The sequence below is a fragment of the Betta splendens genome, chromosome 15 (genome assembly GCF_900634795.4).
Source record: "Betta splendens chromosome 15, fBetSpl5.4, whole genome shotgun sequence".
In the NCBI taxonomy this organism is placed as follows: Eukaryota; Metazoa; Chordata; class Actinopteri; order Anabantiformes; family Osphronemidae; genus Betta; species Betta splendens.
Window position 1 is genome coordinate 1,137,206 of NC_040895.2, and position 6,663 is coordinate 1,143,868.

The following is a 6,663-nucleotide window of genomic DNA, read 5'->3' on the forward strand; positions in this document are numbered from 1 at the left end:
AGACATATTACTGTCAAATTTATCATGAATGACAAAAAACATAATTAAAAGCAGTGAAAATACGTTAGGTCAATATATAATTTGAACCAATGCTTTTTGTTCCCAGGTAGGTCATGCAGTGATTGCTCTAAATATTAATGCACATTTTTAAATAAAATTATGTCAGAGCAGCAGCACAAGTAAGACAAAAACAGTGAAATGTGTAAATGTAAAATGTATTTATATTATTTCAGCTATGCTCTCAAACTTTTATTTATTTGTATAACGTAAGCTAAAGTAGTGTTTTCTATTAACGAGAGTTTTCCAGGTAAGTCGTGTTGTGAATATTGAAGCTGCACACGCCATTTAGCATAAGCATTAGCAACCGCTAGTCACTTTGCAAATTACATAAATCAATTAAATTGAAGTAAATGCGACATTACCAATGAGACACATCTTGCATCAGCCGAAATGTGGCGACTTTAACAGCCTCCTCTTCAGCTTCAGGGTCAGATTCGGGATCGTAGACGTATGGTTCCACTACGCTACGAACCAGCTGGCTGGCTAATGTCGTGCAGTCCTGTAGTGGGTCGTCTTCTTCTGTAGAGGATTGCGGTGGATTGCGTTCTCAACGTCGCACTACTGCCACCTATAGTATCCTAACCGTGCGGTGGCTCGTATCCATGGAGCCAATTAAAAAAAACAAAAAAACAACAAAAAAGGTATGCGCTTCCGCACAGATGTGTGGTGAGCAGCTTCGCTTGCGACACGCCCAGAAAACACAGCGTTTGCTGATGGAGAGTGAAAACCACACATTGACAGGGGCCGTGTGGACGATCTACAGGGTTTTATGGGATGAAAATTTACAGAGACCTTACTGAGACATTAAAGTCTAATATTTTTTAGAATGAAAAGTATGATATGACTCCTTTAAAATCAAAAGTAACAAGTTCCCTGAACTGTTTACCTGGTGTCACGTTTCATATCATTTCCTGTTTTAATCTGAAAGGACTTCCGGTTCTCGTCTCAGCTGTTCACATCCCGGTTCACTATGCACACCTGACAATAATCAAGCAATCAGACTCAGTACTTAAGCACCACCTCAGCCCACAGTCAGACGCCAGATTGTTGAGTCATTGTACCACTATCCAGCATTCTAGTCGATTGTCTCTTGTTATTGATCCTGCCTGCTTCTGACCGCCGATTCCTGCCTGACCCGTCTCTGTACCTTCGCGTGGATATTGACCTTTGCCCGACCCGCTGACCAGTGAGTTTGTCTAGCCCTTACCTGTACCGTCGCTGAGCTTCTCCGTGTACCGAACCATTGCCTGCCTCCTGGACCTGATCTTGCCTGTTCCTTGCCTGCACCTACATACTGAGCCATTCTATGTATGACCTGGACTGATTGACATCGTTTGTGCAATAAACCCCGATTCACTCTGGTGCGCTGTGCATTTGGGTCCTCAGCCGTGTGTCCCTGACAGAACAATCTGGCCAGACTTGGACCCAGCCAGCGCCCAGCCTGCACCCAGGTCTGTTACGGTTTTTCTTTTTTCCCTCTTTCTCTGTTTGTTCGGCTCCGTGCATAACCACGAACCGGAGCGATTGAGTTTTTTTCCCCCGAGCTTACCGGAGGACATCCGCGGAGATTTCCAAAGACTAGCAAACGAATACGCGGAAGCGCCCGGCATTGATGTACGCCCAGGTCCCAGCCCAGTCGAGCCATGTTCAGGTTCCAGCCCAGTCGAGTCAAGTCCAGGCCCCAGCTCAGCCTTGTCGCATCCAGAGCCCAGCTCAGTCCAGTCACATTCCAGTCCAGTCGAGTCACGTTCAGGTTCCAGTCCAGTCGAGTCACGTTCAGGTTCCAGTCCAGTCGAGTCAGGTCCCAGTCCCAGTCCAGTCGAGTCAGGTTCCAGTCCAGTCGAGTCACGTCCAGGTCCCAGTCCAGTCGAGTCACGTCCAGGTCCCAGTCCAGTCGAGTCACGTCCAGGTCTCAGTCCAGTCGAGTCACGCTCAGGTCTTGTCCCACCCAGAGGGCACCACCCGTCAAACGAGTGCTATTCACACCCAATCAGGCCCGACGTCTACTCCATCAAGCTCGGCAGCTGCAAGCAGCCATGCCGGCTCCAGAGAGGACGCCGTCTCAGTTCCTGCCGGCTCCAGAGAGGAGTCCGAGAGCAGTACTGCCGGCTCCAGTAAGGAGTCCGAGAGCAGTACTGCCGGCTCCAGTGAGGACGCCGTTCCAGTCCCCGTCGACCCTGTAGGGGTCGTTCCAGTCCCGGTCGGCCCTGTAGAGGTCGTTCCAGTTCCTGTTCCTGTCAGCCCTGTAGAGGTCATTCCAGTTCCTGTTCCTTTCGGCCCTGTAGAGGTCGTTCCAGTTCCTGTCGGCCCTGTAGAGGTCGTTCCAGTTCCTGTTCCTGTCGGCCCTGTAGAAGTCGTTCCAGTTCCTGTTTCTGTCGGCTCCCGCGAGGACCCCGTTCTAATTCTTGTCGGGGAGGGATTCGGTCCCTCCTCCTGAGACCACCCTCCACCCGCCCTGGTTTGGGGGGGGGGGCTTCTGTGGGCGCCGTGGTAGATGCCCTGGGGGGAGGGGTACTGTCAGGTCCCAGTCCCAGTCCAGTCGAGTCAGGTTCCAGTCCAGTCGAGTCACGTCCAGGTCCCAGTCCAGTCGAGTCACGTCCAGGTCTCAGTCCAGTCGAGTGACGCTCAGGTCTTGTCCCAGCCAGAGGGCACCACCCGTCAAACGAGTGCTATTCACACCCAATCAGGCCCGACGTCTACTCCAGACGGCGGCGCCGTCCGCCTCGGCTCCGCCGTCTTTGGGGTTGCTCGCCTGGGGGGCGTCCCCTCCTGCCGCTGCGATGGTGCGGCCTCTGCCGTCGTCGTCCGCCGCGACTCTGGGGGCCTCGGGTTGCCTCCGTCGGGAGGAGGCTGGACTTGGCTCCGCCCTCCCGGACTCCGCCAGCCGGGCTCTTGGGCATGGGGACTGCCGTCTCGGCCTGGTGGTCGCGCAACCTGCCCTCTCCTCGCCACCATCTTCCGTGAAAGGACAGTCTGGACCTTGTTTTTTATGTAATACGGACTCATCATGGACTCCAATTCCTGCCCTGTCTCATATCCTTTGTTGTTGTTGCTTCCGTTTTGACCCTCCTCCGGTCCTCCCTCCGCCCACCCTGCTTGTCTGCCTTGTCGGGGAGGGATTCGGTCCCTCCTCCTGAGACCACCCTCCACCCGCCCTGGTTTGGGGGGGGGGGCTTCTGTGGGCGCCGTGGTAGATGCCCTGGGGGGAGGGGTACTGTCAGGTCCCAGTCCCAGTCCAGTCGAGTCAGGTTCCAGTCCAGTCGAGTCACGTCCAGGTCCCAGTCCAGTCGAGTCACGTCCAGGTCTCAGTCCAGTTGAGTGACGCTCAGGTCTTGTCCCAGCCAGAGGGCACCACCCGTCAAACGAGTGCTATTCACACCCAATCAGGCCCGACGTCTACTCCATCAAGCTCGGCAGCTGCAAGCAGCCATGCCGGCTCCAGAGAGGACGCCGTCTCAGTTCCTGCCGGCTCCAGTGAGGAGTCCGAGAGCAGTACTGCCGCCTCCAGTAAGGAGTCCGAGAGCAGTACTGCCGGCTCCAGTGAGGACGCCGTTCCAGTCCCCGTCGACCCTGTAGGGGTCGTTCCAGTTCCTGTTCCTGTCAGCCCTGTAGAGGTCATTCCAGTTCCTGTTCCTGTCGGCCCTGTAGAGGTCGTTCCAGTTCCTATCAGCCCTGTAGAGGTCGTTCCAGTTCCTGTTCCTGTCGGCCCTGTAGAGGTCGTTCCAGTTCCTGTTCCTGTCGGCCCTGTAGAGGTCGTTCCAATTCCTGTTCCTGTTGGCCCTGTAGAGGTCGTTCCAGTTCCTGTTTCTGTCGGCTCCCGCGAGGACGCCGTTCTAGTTCTTGTCAGTCTCGGAGTTTCTGCCGCAGTCCCCGCCGACCTCCAGGAGGAGGTCGCGCTGGCTGCAGTTCCTGCTGCAGCTCCAGCCGACCTCCAGGAGGAGGTCACGCCGGCTGCAGTCCCTGTTGCTCCGGCTGCGGTTCTCCACGACCCCCAGGAGGAGGTCGCGCCGGCTGCAGTTCCTGCCGCAGCTCCCGCCGACCTCCAGGAGCAGGTCACGCTGGCTGCAGTTCCTGCCGCAGCTCCAGCCGACCTCCAGGAGGAGGTCACGCCGGCTGCAGTCCCTGTTGCTGTTCCGGCTGCGGTTCTCCACGACCCCCAGGAGGAGGTCGCGCCGGTTGCTGTTCCTGTCGCAGTTCCTGCCGACCTCCAGGAGGGGGTCGTTCCTGCTTCAGCTCCTGGCGGCTCGATTCCGTCCGCACCTGCATCGGTTCCTGGCGGCTCGGCTCCGGCCGCATCTGTATCGGTTCCTGGTGGTCCGGCGCCGACCGCGTCTGCATCGGTTCCTGGTGGTCCGGCGCCGACCGCATCTGCATCGGTTCCTGGTGGTCCAGCGCCGACCACGTCTCCACGTCTGTCCTCGTCTCTGGTTCCGGCCTCGCCTCCACGTCTGTCCTCGTCTCTGGTTCGTCTGCCGGGCTGGTGGCCTCGCCCTCGTCGCCTCCTGCCGGTTGGGTGGCGCTGCCAGTTGCTGTTGCTTCCGTTTTGACCCTCCTCTGGTCCTCCCTCCGCCCACCCTGCTTGTCTGCCTTGTCGGAGAGGGATTCGGTCCTTCCTCCTGAGACCACCCTCCGCCCGCCCTAGTTTGGGGGGGGGGGGGGGGGGGGGGCTTCCGTGGGCGCCGTGGTAGACGGCCTGGGGGGAGGGGTACTGTCACGTTTCATGTCATTTCCTGTTTTAATCTGAAAGGACTTCCTGTTCTCGTCTCAGCTGTTCACATCCCGGTTCACTATGCACACCTGACAATAATCAAGCAATCAGACTCAGTACTTAAGCACCACCTCAGCCCACATTCAGACGCCAGATTATCGTGTCATCGTACCACAATCCAGCGTTCTAGTTGATTGTCTCTTGTTATTGATCCTGCCTGCTTCTGACCGCCGATTCCTGCCTGACCCGTCTCTGTACCTTTGCGTGGATATTGACCTTTGCCCGACCGTCTGACCAGTGAGTTTGTCTAGTCCTTACCTGTACCGTCGCTGAGCTTCTCCGTGTATCGAACCATTTCCTGCCTCCTGGACCTGATCTTGCCTGTTCCTTGCCTGTACCTACATACTGAGCCATTCTGTGTATGACCTGGACTGATTGACATCGTTTGTGCAATAAACCGCGATTCACTCCTCAATACTCCGGTGCACTGTGCATTTGGGTCCTCAGACGTGTGTTCCTGACACCTGGTGCATTTATTGTCTCCAAAACGTGACATTATTACTATATACTACTAAATCAACAGGTTGATATAATGTATTGATTTACAAACACATTATATAAACAATAACATCACACATTTACAAGAATCAACTGATGACTTCGGCATCAGACAGCTTCTGTCAGGCTGTGAACAGTGGTAGACACATGCTGGATATGTCTGAGCAGTTGTTTCCTACTGTGAGCAGTAATATGGAAACATCATCATATGAGGGACGATTGATGGGCTGCAATCATCGAAGAGCGACGAATACAGTATACAGCTTAGGCCGCTGTAGCTGCTTCCACAGCAGTATGACCCAGACATATGTTACCCAGCATATGTCTACCACCAGCCACAGCCGGACATCTCTGATGCCGGACTCCAGGTCCTGCATTCACTTACATTTGTGGCTGGACAAAAATACGTTGCAAACCATGACACTATAAACACTATGCTGGAGAATAAATTCAATTCAATTTAATTCAATTCAATTTTATTTATATAGCGCCAAATCACAACAAAGCTATCTCAAGGCACTTTACAAAGTAAGGTTTAAGACCTCACACAACTAAACCCAAAAAATCCCACATACAGCAAGCATTTAATTTGACAGCAACAGTGGAGAGGAAAAACTCCCTCTCTAACGAGGAAGAAGAACCAGGCTGGATGTGGACGGCCATCTGCCTCGACCGGTTGGGGTGAGAGGATAGAGAGAGAGAAAAGCACAGCAACAACAAGAAGCAACAACAGAGCACAGGCAGGATGGTAGGACCAGGGAGTGGATACAGGCAGGATGGTTGGATCCGCAGCTGCCCATCACAGACACCAAACTTTGAGTCCAATGATACCTGTAGGTGAGGACAGAGTGGAGGAGAGAGAGAGAGAGAAAGAGAGAGCGAGAGAGAGAGAGAGAGAGAGAGAGAGAGAGAGAGAGAGAGAGAGAGAGAGAGAGAGAGCAGGAGAGAAGCACAACTACTGGAGAGAAAGAGACAAGGTTAGTTGAACATAGAACAACGATGGGAGGTTAATGGACAGAAGAGGTAGGAGGAAACAGAGGAGCTCAGGGTATAAATTTAGTCCCCCAGCAGTCTATATCTATTGCAGCTTAACTAAGAGATGGTAACTGTGACTAACAATCATTGCCAGTGACCTGAACCATCTCTAACTATAAGCGTTATCAAAAAGGAAGGTTTTAAGCCTAATCTTAAAGGTGGAGAGTGTGTCAGCTTCTCGAACCTGAAGAGGGAGCTGGTTCCAGAGGAGAGGAGCTTGGTAGCTAAAAGCTCTGCCTCCCGTTCTACATTTAAAGACTCTAGGAACCACAAGTAGCCCAGCACTCTGAGAACGAAGTGTT